The 14,903-nt window shown below is 47.0% G+C and overlaps 1 protein-coding gene across 12 annotated transcripts in view; it reads left to right on the forward strand.

Annotated features, from left to right (window-relative positions):
• EXTL3 (exostosin like glycosyltransferase 3) overlaps window positions 1–14,903 on the forward strand; it is a 161,102-nt gene that overhangs the window by 92,872 nt on the left and 53,327 nt on the right. For 10 of the 12 annotated variants that reach the window (XM_076332541.1, XM_076332545.1, XM_076332547.1 and 7 more), the window contains one exon: window positions 2,073–2,167. The exons of the other annotated variants lie outside the window; for them this stretch is intronic. The gene's annotated coding sequence lies outside the window, so the exon portion shown is untranslated. The remainder of the gene's footprint in view (window positions 1–2,072; window positions 2,168–14,903) is intronic. 12 annotated transcript variants of the gene reach the window in all.

Here is a 14,903-nt window from a genome sequence, read left to right on the forward strand (position 1 = left end):
ATTCCTTGGGTCCTTTGCCCCAGGTGTCCGGAGTTTCAGAGACCCAGAATAATTTGCGACTTCGGTTCAATTATTATTATTTTTTTTCAGTGTGGATTTTTATTTTGTAAACTGTATGCATTCATTCAAAGCTTGGAATAAAACATTTCGAGACCTCAAAGACCCCGTGAAGGTTGTGTACAGATGCTGGGTTCGCATAGTGTAGGTGGGCGTTGAAGCATGTATTTTGCAGGGCATGTTGAAATTACATCCTCATCTGTGGCTGTTGAGTGACATCTTCACTTGTGATTTCTGGAGAACTCTGGAAAAAGCTTTGCAGTCCGGGGAGGAGTGAGGGGTAGAGGGGTCGTGGCTGTTAGTTCTCGTTTCTGCAAACATCTTGTAGCATCGTGCAGATGGAAACGTGCCACATCCTGCAGCCTGCCAAGAGAGAGAAGAGCTACGTTCACAATATGTTTCCTTCTTTGTAGCCCAGAGATGGAGGCACTTTGGAAGCATTTTGCTAGCCAGAGTGAAAAAGATGGAGGCAGCCTTTATAAGCAGCTGCCAGTCTTGTCACCAGAGCCCAGCACCAGCCCCTGAGGACCAGCACCAGCTCCCTGCTGGGATCAGCAGTGGAGCTGGGACTGTGTGAAAGGCTGTGAGCATGGAATGCGTTAGTAAGAGTAGGGGTGGGAAGAGGGAGGCTTGGGACACTCTGCTTGTACTGGCTGCCAGAACTGTGACTGTCCAAAAGGCTGTGTAGGAGGGTGAAGGCAGGATGTGGATGGCCCTGATGCGCGGCCGCTTTTTGTTCTGAAACAAAAGGAAGTGCCACCTACAGCAAAGGCATCGCCTGCTGAGCAACAGTCCTGCAGCCTTGGACTTCGGTTAGCAAAAGGTATTTTATTTTGTTTCTATATGTTTAGCTGCTGAGATCGGGCAGTTGTTTGCAGCAGAAGCGTGTCTGAGGGAGGATTTGAGCTAGGGAAAAAGCTGGATGAAAAATCATTGTGAGTTACTGGGCTTGAGGCTGGAACTGGTGGGTGGAGCTCGTGGTGTGTCATGCAACAGGTCAGACTGGATGGCTTGCAGTGGTCCTCTTTGACCTTGGCACTTACGGAACAATGTAGTTGATTATTTTATTTTATTTTTTGTGGGAAATGGTCAAATGCATGTGACTTGAGAGCTATCAGTTGCCAGGTGTTGTAGTGGAAATGTTTTCTGTGAAGGGAGCTGAGAACGCCTGCAAGCTGACTTTGAGCTGATGGAGCGCAGAGCTGGTGACCCACATCTCATCCCGTTTAGCTACAAAGGATTTGAGATATCCCTTCTTCGGGTTGTCTTGTTTAGAGAGAGGTATCAATAGCAGCGTTTGTAACGCATCCTGATCATTTACCACTGCGGTTCTACCGCTGTAGATTGTACCAGCTATTACAAAGCCGAGGATCCTCATCCCCGGCTTCAGGTAATGAGCTGGGGTTTGGTGGAGTGAAGGTAACTCAGCAAGTCAGTGGCAGGGCTGACAACCAAGAGCATCTCTCACGTCTTTCTTCTGGACCCGGCTGTCCCCGTGTGTGTGCTGCCCTTGTAAACCAAAGAATCGAATTCGGGTAGAGCAGGCTCGAAGTTCATTTTCCTGGTGCTCCTGCAACAGAAGGGGCTCAGGACCAGGAGTCCAGGTCATCAGAACTTTGCTTGGGGAATTTTGGCCAGTTTGCTTTTTATTACAGATGCCCTGCACTCCCTTTGTGAGTCTCTGCTGTGCTGAGGAATATGCAGGAGACCGGGATGTGCCTCATTGCTCTGGGCATCATAGCACCAAGGAGGTATCCTTTGCCTTGGGCCTAATCCTGTGCCTGTCTCCTCAGCTAGTGTCCTCCAGCCTCCAATACTCCCCATTGTCAAGCCCATGGGGGCATTCAGGCAGAAGGCCGACTACTTACGAATCTCTCATCTGTTTGGAGACGGACTGGAAGGAGTGTTTTTAGGCAGTGTGCTAATAGGCAGCCTCTCTTGCACAATGCCTCTAGGTGATGGGTAATATGTTTCTTAAGTACATGTGGTTTTGTTTGTGTTTTTATATTGAACAGGAGAAGAACCCTTGAGATCAACATTGGGAGAAAGAAGAAGAGTAGTGAAGGAGTCGATGTGTGATGCAGGACAGGTCTGAGCCAAGGTGCAGAAGGTAAAGCACAAACAAACCCTGCAGTGTCAGTCTACTCCACACTGGGCGTTAGATTGCTTCTTCCCTGGCTGTATTTTAACAGTCTACCAAAAAATCTCTGCACTCTTATAGCAACACTGTCCCTTCTCCCCACAGTCAAGTTAAAATAACAGCGAGATGAAGAAAGCTTGTAAAAGTTGGGCAGCACCAGTACAGTCTCACCCATGGAGTCTTAATCAAGCCCCTTACATATTTTTTTGGCCATCAACTCTTTTTTTTAATCATCTATTATTTGCTGAACGTTTTAGCCAAATTCAGTTGGCAGAACTGCAGGCAAAGAAGCAGCGTTTCACAATGTCCTGATTTCAGCAGTTTAAATTCTGATTTTGAAAGCAGTGTTGAATGTCACTTATGGTCTGAGCTCGCCGGCTCAGTGTCTGGGTGCCTCAGGATCTGAATCCCCGCACACAGCTCAGTGGGGGCAGTTGGGCTCTGAAACTGCTTGCACAATCTGAAAATTTTTCTTCTTTAGCATCATTCATTGGGCAGATTCTTGTCCCAAAACGCTTTGTAACCAAGGTAGGCTCACTGTGTGAGGATTAGTCCACAGGCTGCTGATGCACAGCTATTGCGGGGCTGTGTGGCTGACTGGGAACCACGGGCAATCTCACTGCAGAGGCTAGAGATTGCTGCCAGCAGCACATTTCTCCTTCTCCAGTTTTCCTCTCACTCCTGTAATGAAGCCAGAGGATGAGATTTTGTGCCCTGCGCTGAGCTCCTTCAGGCAAACTCCAGAGTATTGTCAAAACTGCTGATGAATTTGGGCTTGAGCAAAGGTGAAGCATGAAGCAAAAGCATGAAGCAAAGTGGCTGGAGCATGGAGTCACTTCTGCCTCTGCCAGGGAGCAGCGTTTTCTGGCAGAGGGACGCAAGGGCACCAAGAGGCAGTTGCATCCTATGCAAAGCTACTCTGGCAGCCTGAGCTTTTGAGTGGAAGTAGCACATGGATTGTTACTGGGAGCTGCCACAGTTATTCAGGCTGGGATTTGGCTGCCAGATCTAACTCCTGCTCTTAGGAAAAGTTGGATGAAATGTAATGGCCCGTGATACAGCAAGAAGCAGACTGGGTGCTCTCAAGGTCCCTTTTGGCCTTGAACTCTACTAATCTGTGAAAAAATCACAGCTGCATCTCTAATAACACATGACCAGTTCAAGCCCCTGTTTTGACTTGCTGTCAAAAGATTTCTCCAGGAGCGCTGTGTCCTTCTGTGTCATGTTTGGAGCATCTGCTCCGTATATACTTGGGTTGAACCGCTTCCAGCAGACTTAGCAACTGTGCTGGTGATTTCCTCCAGGAAATCCAACCATGCAGGGTAGTGTTTAGCTTGTGGGATTGTGGCAATCAAGTCATAATGGCACTCTCTGAAGTTGCCCCCCCCCCCCCCTTTTTTTTTTTTAATTATTTTTAACCTGTTAGCTGTCTGCCCATCCCCAACCACATATCTGTACATCTAAGGGTTTTTTTTCTGCCTTGTTCAAGTGAAAGAGTAAATCCTTTTTAATTTATTCCGGAGCAGCCCTTGAGCTCAGCTCCTGTGAGAGCCTGCTGACTTTGAGTTCAAAAAAATCTCACGTCTTTGAGGCCAGGCTATGGTCTTCCATCTTGCCTCAAAGTTAAACTGAAAGAGAAAATTCTTTTTTTTTCTTAAAAAGAGAGAAAGAGAGAAAATAAGCATGCTGTGTAAGGGAATCGGGTCTTACCTGCAGCAGAAGAGAATGTCAATGTGCAGAATTTCAGGTTAAAATCTGGTTGTTTAGTGAAGGCTTTATTTTCAAGCACCTAGCATGTTGTTTAGTAAGTGTTTCGTAGAGATAAAGACTTCCTTTTAAAGCAGTGCTGTTGGCTGGCTGGGATCCAGCCTGTGATCCTACATTAAAGCATTTTTCAGTGTTTAAACCGCTACATTTCCGTGGTGGCTAAAAATGGTAGTTCTGATCCCTAATTTCCTGCAGATCTGCTGATAACAAGGTCTGGCTCAGGCCGAGTTTTGCGTCGCTAACTCCTGAGTTCGGTCTTTATGTCTGCGCTGAATTTCACTGCAGGCAGGAGTGTTGGTCACTGGCATAATTGCCTGGTTGTTTTCAGGAACAAACACTGAAAGATAGGCCAGGGACATCGCAGGTCAACATTAGGCTTAACATCTGCCTCAGTCTCGGCGTTTTCTTTTCCTTGCTGTCCAACTCAAGGTGTTTGGAGGTAGAAGCGAAGCTGCTCGAACGTGGGCTCTAGCACATGTGCCGAGCAAGGAAGACTTGCTTTTAAATGTGGATTTCTAATGCTTAACTTCTAACGTCATCCTGTGGAGCAATATTAAATGTGTCCAACAGTTGTGCATATCAAATGACCGTCTTGACATACCAGAGGGGTTGGGTGTGGTTGATACTTTAAAATGCCTGTTATGCTGGATGCTATAGTGATGAATATGAAGTATTAAGCCCTATACCAAAGATGAGCTGTGCACCTTGAAAGGAAGGAAGGAGGTGCAGATAGCTATCTGGTGCATATATAAAAAAAAGTGTATGTATAGAGCAAAATAAATATGTAAGAGCTATTATATGCTAGCTCTCTTCCATAGGGCCCTGCTTAGGGCCCAAATTTATGCAGTTGTTGCTACAGCTGTGTGTTTGGAAGGGCAGAGGTAATAGATGGAAGACCTTTGATATATGGGGACCTTCCTTTTAAAAAACAGCTCTTCTGAGCAAGGTGACCTTGGCTCTGCTTCTAACTTGGGAAACCAGCAATGCGGTGGAAAGGAGATGCTGATCAGTGCAGTGAAGGCTCGGTCGGATGCCAGCAGAAGATAAAACATTGGTTGGGTTGGTCTGGAGTTTTAACCATAAGTGGGGTTGTCAGGGCTGCCACGTAAAACTGTGGGTACTCTCCCAAACTTGTGTGTATTGAATATATACCTGGGAGGTGTGTATCTGTATTTTTTTTTTTTTTTTTTTAAAAGCTCCAATGTTGGTGTGGCATACTGGGGAGAAAAACAGCTTTCTTACCTGCCTCCAAGGTACACAATGATTTGCTGGCAGAGTAAATGACAGCTCAGCTAGCCCTTACAGGCATGGGGAAAGTTTCATGCGATATTTTGCAAGCCATTCTTAGCAAACTCTTCATTTTCAGAAACCCTTCCTTTCAAAGTTTTATAGTTCATGGAACATGTGCGTGAGAACACCTTGGTGTTTATACCCATCTTTTGGGTATTGAGAAAGCCAGCTGAAACTACAGTTATTTTCTGGCATGTCTGCGTACAGTAAATCCACACAGCTCAGGTTACGATACAAGGATGGGTAATTGACTCTTCTTTTGTTCTGTTACCACTTCTCCTGTTCTTTCTTCAGCAGAGAAAAACCACACATTGACCTCCTCCCGCAAACCTGTGTTCTGAGCCAGCAATAAAGTAGGAAAATTTTTTTTCCCCAAATCTAATTTGAAACATGATGACTGGACCATTCTTAAACAGCTTCCAACTTAACAATAAAGAAACTTCACAGAGTGCTCGGCAGGAGCCTCTGTACATAATTTAGATCATAATCAGATGCATTAACACATTTTATATGGATCTCATGGGGTCCAAGAAGACGAGGTGTGCTGGGTAATTTCTTTCCAGATTTCTTTACCTGATTGTTTATTACTCTTGGGGACTTCATTTGTGGTCCAAATGTCACCAGCAGAATCCTGCTGCTTCATGTGCCTGCATTTAGAGTAGCTAGTAGCAAGGCTTCAAATAACCTAATTGGTGTGTTATTGTCAGTCTTTCCATCTGTGTATGTCAAAGGGAGGATGGAGAGTACGTGGGGAGGGAGAGAGGCGAGAGGAACAAAAGCAAGGACCCAATTCTGCAAATTGCTGAGCTTCCCCTGTGCCGACAGCTCAGTGGGAGGGAAGGTGCCGAGAGTGCTCGACGAGTAGTGTGTTTCCAGCTGAGTACAATCATGAGCTCTGCTTCTAGAGAACTGCACGGGGGAAGCGCTCCCTCCCCACCTTTTCATTTTAGCTGTTAAACATAAGCAGCTCTGATTTTATAAAGCTTTTGAAAGCTTTTCAGCACTCTGTGCAAAGAAACGATCGTATATCATTCGCATTGCTTCATTGTTTTGCCATGAATCCACCCATGCCAAAAACATCCTTGTTGTGAAATCTCTCCTTTGACAGAAAATTCTGTTGCTGCTTTGGTAAAGGATGTTTTGGATTTCTTTCTGTTCTGCTGGTTTGTATTATCCCCTCAAAAGGTGGGCAGTGAAGTTCCCTGTCACTTCAATGTCTCCTTTATACATGCTGAAGTAATAACCTTTCCCATGTGTTTCATGGGTATTTATTTGTTACTAAATGCTGTGAACTAGTGTAACATCAGGATTCCCAATCCTTCCCCAGCTGTGGGCTGTTGAGGCCAGGCTCTGCTCCGAGATGCACAGCTCAGGGTTGGGAGCCTGGTCACTGGGGCGCCAGGAAACGCTCCTGGGCACCGGGACTCGCTTGCCCAGGGTGAAACCCACCAGCAGTGGCCTCGGCCGGCTACCATTGACCCACACGATCCCCAGCCGTGGGCCAGAAGTCAGCACAACTAGGAACTGAACCCACAAGGCAGGTTGGATGTAGCCACTGTGTTCAGGAAGGTGTGAAAGTTTTAAGAGCACGAAAGTGGCTGGATCACACCAGCTGGACTTGGGGCCAGAGAACGGGTGGATGTACTGGCGTAGCCTCGGGGCCACGGCAGCCCGTACCGAAAACAGAGCCCCTCTTTCCCCTTCGTTCTGTGATACTGAAACTGAAAACAACCCCTGACTGGAAGGCCACAGTGTTTTACTGGCATGCAGCGAAGGAGTGCTGTGGCACGGTGCTTTGGGTGCTGTGCACAACCTACAGGCAAACTGCGTCAACTAAAGCCCTTGTGTCTAAAACAGGTTTGAGTGCAGAAGATCCTTTGGAGGCCAAAAGAGAAACACTGATTTCTGTTAGCCTCTTTCTTTTTATTTTTTTTCCTTAATAATTGTTTATCAACAACATCTTCCCAGGCGATGATGAAACTCAGCATCCCAGACTAGCTGAGATCGTAAAGTGACCTTTACAACAGAACATAATGACGATGAAGAAATGAGTATCCTTAAAAATCGGAGGTGGTTGGGTTGTTGACTTTCCATTTAACGTACTGAGCGAGTCCCTGTGTCTCACCCCTGTAACACCAGTGCGTTCTGCTGTTGAAATGTTGACGGGGAGAAAGGAGAGGGTGAAGAGCTGAGTCACCCAGTGCCTTTCCCACAAACACCTGCCTTTCCCTGGGTTTTCCAGCTAAGTACTGAGGAATGTCATTACTTGCAGGATATCCTGCCCCAAGGTATAAAAGTTATGGTTGTTGGGCTCTCCTGAACAAACCCTTTCCCCTCCATCTCCTGCTTATTTTGAATCATGAGAGCATCAGAGCAGGCTGATACAAGCTCCGAAGGGTTTGTATAGCAGGGTGAGCAGGCGTACACGAGAGGGAGAAAATATCCCCAGTCCCTTTGCTATTTATAGCCAGCTCACGAAGAGTTTCCTTGCTTCCAGTGCCCAAATTACCAGCTGTGACTGATGTATTCTCCTTACGCAGCACGTACAGCGACCGACTTGTCTTGACAAGCTTGGGGGGTTATCGGTTCAGGTGACGAAGTCGGCGCAGTGGCATGCTGAGCAGCACCGCTCTGTTTGCACTGTGGTTTGGCTGGGGCACGGACACACTTGCTTGGTTGGGCTGTGGAAGGGGGTCTGGGCTTGCCAGGGCGGTGAAGGAAAAGGAGTGTTTTGTTTCCTATTTGCTTAAGATCTACTTGGGCTGGACTTCAGAATTTTTGATGTTCAACCTGTCTTTGTACCAAAACACTGCGACTGTTCAAACAATTGCTCAGCTGAACTATTGGATTACCTCTCGCTAAAGCATTAGTTGATTTGGCTTGCTCTTTTGTCAAGCCTCTGAAGATAATAGCTTGCTTTAGCCTTTTGTCTCTGGATAGCATGAAAGAAGCGGCTGTCCGGAGGGGATGTGCTGCTACCTTCTAACTTCTGTGAGTTAGAAGCACCATGGGTTATCTGCATGGCGTAGGATCCATACAGCCTTCACCTGCCTTCTCCTTTATATCCTGTGTGTATTGCTTAGCTGGGTAAGAATTTTGTTTGCTGAAGACCTGCCAGGTGCTGATCTGTTCCTGCTTAGATCACAGCTGCTGTGTTCTCTTACTGCATAGTTTGGGTAACCCCTTACAGCTCAGGCCTCATATCGGGGGGGGGGGGGGGGGGGGGAAGGTGGTGAAACTCTTCCAGGGATCCTGTCCATGTGGTTATATGCTGAAATGTAAGGGGGAAAGTTTTGCTTTTGTGCTGTGTGGTTTGCTTGTGTGGCCTGGCAGGTCCTTCTCATGTATGGAGAGAAGAGCAGAACTGCCACTGAGCAGGGGAACTGAGGAATTTAGGTTCTCTTTTGCCTAATTTCAGGTGAATATAATCTGCTATTTGGTGGATGCTGTTTAAGTGTCACAAGGAGGGGCATAGATATAAATAAGGCAGAATGGGAAAGATGGAACACTTAAACTCTTCTGATGGTTGGAAATGGGAAGAAAGTGCGTTTGTTTTTTCTTTTTTTTTTTAATCAGGCAGTAGGATGCTGGCTGTTGTGTATGTGTGTGACTGCCCTCCACTGGTTGATATTAGAATGACCGCCCTATGTCAGAGACTTTTTTTTTTGCCAAGATCAATGTGTTTCTTCAGATTGACTTCAAAGAGAGTCAGGAGCATTTTAGATGCAGGGATGGGTTGTTGAGAACTGGTCAGTGCGACTGCTCGCTCTTCATCTGCAAAGCCACCCTCGGCAAGAGGCAACTTCTGAGGTGGTGAAGCAGGAGGAGTTGCCCAGTGCAGAGGGATGCACAGAAGCCAACTCTCTCACTAAACGTGGCCAAGGTTTGCAGAGGGGTGCAGGTGCTTGCAGCGGGGTAGCCAGGGCTTGGAGAGGCTGCAAAACACATGCTGCTGCAAGATGTGGCTCTGAGCAATCTGTCATCAAGGCATGGTGACCCCACGGGGCACATCGCACCTCAAAATAGGCAGCACGCCCCTTGCCTCCTGGTCCGTACAGTGGGGTAGGCTTGAGTTATGCATCAGGCTGAGAACTATGCGACAGTCTTAATTACAAAATCGTTTGCTGACCTCCAGTTTTATGAAAATAATCTAAAAGTGAGTTTATCAGCAGTTAAATGGCTGTTACAGCGGAGAAGCAGAGGCTTAGAGGATTTAAGGGAACTGCATGCAGCACTTGTGATTACCGCTGTGGTATGTTATACCGTGTCCTTGAAGGTTGCTGATATTCACTACGTTGGGTAATCCTGGTCAGCAAAACCAGCGACTTGTGGTTTTGGGTTTTTTTTCCTTCTGGATCAGAACCAGCAAAGTCAGGAAGATAGCTGTGTGCCGTACAAGACCATATTAAGGGTGAAAACTTTGCTCTGCACTTAAAACCCTTTCAAAATGTGTATACTAGGAACTATAGATTTTTGTCTTCTATGGATTTTGGCAAGACAGCTGTTAGAGTAAGGTGAAAAGAAAACGAACCTGAGAGGAGCTTTCGATTTTGGTAAAACTCAATAGTTACACTCTCCAGTAACAACAGAAGACATTTCTAAAAAAAAAAAAATCCCAAACCTGGTAACACCTAGAATTCAAAGACAGCATCTAATCCATTCTTTTTTTGTCCCACTAAAGCAACCAGACAGGATCCAGTCTGGGATGTGCATGCCTTGTGTATCTCTCTGCGTGTTGAATACATGAAAGGATTTGGGGAAATGATGATGTAGTGGTTGAGCAGAGAGATGGGAGCAGAGGAATCCTTAAAAGGATGTCTCTTAAAATGTCTTTTAACGTCAGCCCAACCCATTTAATCTCACAGTGTTGCTCTCATGAATGTTTATCACCTCCTACAGCTATTAAGTCTTATGACGTCACTAAAGCATCTTGAATTTTAATGTGAAAGTGGTATATGTGTCTTGATTGAATAGATTTATTCCTCTATCAAGATGTAAACATTAGAGAAAAGGAAGCACAGTGTGCTGGGAGACTTTCCCCAGTCACCAGGTCATCAGTTCAATGAAGAGCTTATACAATCATAGAATCGTTTAGGTTGGAAAAGACCTCTGAGATCATAGAGTCCAACCACTAACCTAACACTGCCAAGTCCACCACTAAACCATGTCCCTAAGTGCCATGTCTACACATCTTTTAAACACCTCCAGGGATGGTGACTCAACTACGTCCGTGGGCAGCCTGGTCCAATGCTTGACAACCCTTTTGGTGAAGAAGTTTTTCCTAATACCCAATCTAAACCTCCCCTGGCGCAACTTGAGGCCATTTCCTCTCGTCCTATCGCTTGTTCCTTGGGAGAAGAGACCGACCCCCACCTCGCTACAACCTCCTTTCAGGTAGTTGTAGAGAGCGATGAGGTCTCCCCTCAGCCTCCTTTTCTCCAGGCTAAACAGTCCCAGTTCCCTCAGCCGCTCCTCATCAGACTTGTTCTCCAGACCCTTCACCAGCCTCGTTGCCCTTCTCTGGACACGCTCCAGCACCTCGACGTCCTTCTTGTAGTGAGGGGCCCAAAACTGAACACAGTATTCGAGGTGCGGCCTCACCAGGGCTGAGTACAGGGGCACGATCACTTCCCTACTCCTGCTGGCCACACTATTTCTGATACAGGCCAGGATGCCATTGGCCTTCTTGGCCGCCTGGGCACACTGCCGGCTCATGTTCAGCCGGCTGTCGACCAGCACCCCCAGGTCCTTTTCCGCCAGGCAGCTTTCCAGCCACTCTTCCCCAAGCCTGTAGCGTTACATGGGGTTGTTGTGACCCGAGTGCAGGACCCGGCACTTGGCCTTGTTGAACCTCATACAGTTGGCCTGGGCCCATCGATCCAGCCTGTCCAGGTCCCTCTGCAGAGCCTTCCTACCCTCGAGCAGATCAACACTCCCGCCCAACTTGGTGTCGTCTGCAAACTGACTGAGGGTGCACTCCATCCCCTCATCCAGACCATTAATAAAGATATTAAACAGAACTGGCCCCAATACTGAGCCCTGGGGAACACCACTTGTGACCAGCCGCCAACTGGATTGAACTCCATACACCACGACTCTTTGTGCGCGGCCATCCAGCCAGTTTTTTACCCAGTGAAGAGTACGCCCATCCAAGCCATGAGCAGCCCGTTTCTTCAGGAGAATGCTGTGAGAATGCTATGAAGAATTAGTTTTATTATACACTAGAGCTTTATCTATTTCAGATATCTCCAGGAAAGATTTCCCCTTCTCTTTGGCATTTCTTTGAATCATAGAACAAATCAGGTTGGAAGGGACCTCTGGAGGTCTCTAATCCAATGTCCTGCTTGGAGTAAAGCTAACTGCAAGGGTGGATGAGGTTGCTCAGGTCTTTGTCCAGTTGAGGTTTGACCATCGATGGGGTGGAGGGTCTACCACCTCTCTGGGCTCCTGTTCCAGTCATTTGTTTTTCCCCTGTATATCCATTCATAAGACACTGCATCAAAAACCTTGCTGATGTCAAGGTAATCAGCATCAACTGCTGTCCGCACATAGAATGGTTTGGGTTGGAAGGGACCTTTGAAGGTCATCTAGTCCAATCCCCCTGCAATGAGCAGGGACATCTGCAACTAGAGCAGGTTGCTCAGAGCCCCGTCCAACCTGACCTGGAATGTTTCCAGGGATGGGGCATCCACCACCTCTCTGGGCAACCTGTGCCAGTGTCTCACCACCCTCAGCATAAAAAATTTCTTCCTTCTATCTAGTTTGAATCTCCCCTCTTTCAGTTTAAAACCGTTACCCCTTGTCCTGTCAATAAACTCCCTGATAAAGAGTCCCTCCCCATCTTTCCTGTAGGCCCCCTTTAAGTACTGATAGGCTGCAATAAGGTCTCCCCGAAGCCTTCTCTTCTCCAGGTTAAACAACCCCAACTCTCTCAGCCTGTCCTCATAGGAGAGGCGCTCCAGCCCTCTTACCATTTTTGTGGCCTCCTCTAGACCTGCTCTAGCAGGTCCATGTCTCTCCTGTGCTGGGGGCTCCAGAGCTGGATGCAATACTCGAGGTGGGGTCTCATGAGAGCAGAGCAGAGGGGCAGAATCCCCTCCCTCGACCTGCTGGCCATGCTGCTTTTGATGCAGCCCGGGATACGGTTGGCTTTCTGGGCTGTGAATGCACATTGCTGGCTCATGTCCAGCTTTTCCTCCACCAGTACCCCCAAGTCCTTCTCAGCAGGGCTGCTCTCAACCCCTTCATCCCCCAGCCTGTATTGATACTGGGGATTGCCCCGACCCAGGTGCAGGACCTTGCACTTGGCCTTGTCGAACCTCATGAAGTTCACATGGGCCCACTTATCGAGTTTGTCCAGGTCCATCTGACATCTACCCAGCCAGTCACTTGGTTACAGAATACAGTCAGATCGGTGAGGTACTATTTGCCCACAGTACATCTGTGCTGTTCCCAGTCACCTTCTTGCTCTTCATGGCCATGGGAATGGCTTCCAGGAGGATTTGCTCCATCCATCCCTGCTCACAGGCTGCTGCCGGCAGCAAGGTGCTGTGCAGGCAGCTGGGCAGGGTAAGCGCAGTCTTTCCAGTTGCGTTGCTGTCCTCTTTATTCTTACCTCTCAGGTACAAATACTCTCAAGAGCGAGTTTGTCTTGTCAAAGTTAATGCTTGGAAACTTACTGCAGATAACCTTGGCTTCATCTTGACTTGGCTGCTCACGGACTTTCATTGCCTTAGCTAATAAAGCCTTTACAATTGCTTAGAGACACTTAAAGTTGTTAGCGTTTAAATAAAGGGATTAATTTCAGGCATCCTGCTGTTAAACTTGTATGTTTGAATTTTGAAAAAGTGCATTTTCCCTGTGAGGTGCGAACAGGCTCTAAAAACCGGTTAACTTTTATCGGCTAAATGGACTGTAACTCCTTGTGAGGAGCTGCTGAACTCTTTGGCATCGATTTACGCTTGCCAGGCAATGGAAACAATTACATTGGCGCCATGAAGAATAAATAGAGAGGGGTCTTACAGCATGACTATAGGAAAATGCGTCAGGAACGCCTGCCCTTTAAACCTACTCCTGCTGTTGATTTTATTGATGATTGAGTCAGTATTTTAACATTTCCATGCCTTGGTTTCCCTGCCTATAAATTACTTGCGTCTTCCTTCTGGATTATTAAGGACTGCTTGGCTATCATGTATAAAATACTGTCAAGGTAGGGTGCCAAGCGAGTACAAACTATTTTATTTTTAGTGCCTTTTGAAATCTTGGACTTTTTGTTCTCCCTTTTATCTGTCTCTTTCTTTTTAATCACACAAAATGGAAATAAACTCAGTCACAGCTGTTGCTAGAGAAGAATCATTAGGCCCATCCAGCTGGCTCTCTCGGGCTGGCGCGGGATTGTTCCCTCCGCTGCATTTCAAAAGTATTTTATCTCCTTTAGTCTTGCGTGCGTGCGGAGTGATGAGCATCTTTCACTTCTGTCAGCTCTCTTCATTGATCCAAATGGGAAGGGCTATTTTTAGGTGGCTGTAAGTAAATGGACATCAGGCGCCGCAGAAGGGGAACTGGGTTATTTTTGGAAAGCCATCGGCAGCCGTTCTGGCAGGTCCTGCTGCAAGTTTTGTCTTTGGTTGGGCTGTCTCAGGTTGTGTTATCAGTTCCCAAGGTTGTGAACCTGGTTTCTTGGGTGTGATTTGCAGTCCGAATATGGAATTAGCAGTTGCTGGAGATTGTCTTGACGGCATCAGTTTATGGGAGTTAATTCCCCCTAAACCAGCCTTGCTTGGAGGGATGCAGGGTGATGATTGAGCTGGAGACTTTGGGGCAGAGGGTAAGGTCAGCTTAGGGGCAACATGTGAAATGCACCTTGAGTGGAGACAAGCCCATGGAGACGACCTCACGGTTCGAGCCCCGGATGAACGTGCAGAAGACTTGGCATCTGTTAGTGGCCGCGCAGCAGGTTTTGATGTGCTCTTGGGCAATTTGCTTGCGTTTATTCTGCTTCAGTGGATTGCAGGAGGATGATATTTTCTCGGTTTTGCTTAGTCTTTTTCATAAGCATTTTGGGATAGCTTCTGCCTCTCGCTGAATTTGTGCGCGGAGCTTGCTGATGCTGCGTGGAGCCATTAGGCACTCCAGTTACTCGGCTGTGAATGTGCGAGTGGGAGTCCGTGGGGACAGTGACTAAACCTACGCCATTGCTGGTTGGAGAGCTTGAAAAGCCCAAGCAGAAAACATTGTGTGTGTGATTTAGTTGCACATTATCTTCTCTCTTTCAGCAAAGACCCAAGTCTAATTTCAAAGGTCAGAACATGCTCTCACCTGGGTGTTCTAGGCCTTTTATAGAGCGGTTGAAGGCCATTACCTAAATTAGCTTGCTGCTTGGGGAAAGCTGATATTAGCTCTGTATTAGGACTCATTTCAAAGCTCTTGATGATCATTTACTTGGCGGGCTCCTATTGAAGCTTATGGGTACAAGGTAGAAAATGGAAGAAATATAGCACCTGATACTGCTTCCTAACTGAGAAGAAAAATCAGGTGGGCTTTTTGGCAGAATTCCTCTTCTTCTAGGGTGGTTTTTGGTGGTGGTGGTTTTCTTTTTTTTAAGGATCTCTTTTTTTTAAGGATCTCTAGTGAAGCTTTCCTAGGCCGG

This window comes from Aptenodytes patagonicus, chromosome 3 (genome assembly GCF_965638725.1).
Source record: "Aptenodytes patagonicus chromosome 3, bAptPat1.pri.cur, whole genome shotgun sequence".
NCBI classification, from domain to species: Eukaryota; Metazoa; Chordata; class Aves; order Sphenisciformes; family Spheniscidae; genus Aptenodytes; species Aptenodytes patagonicus.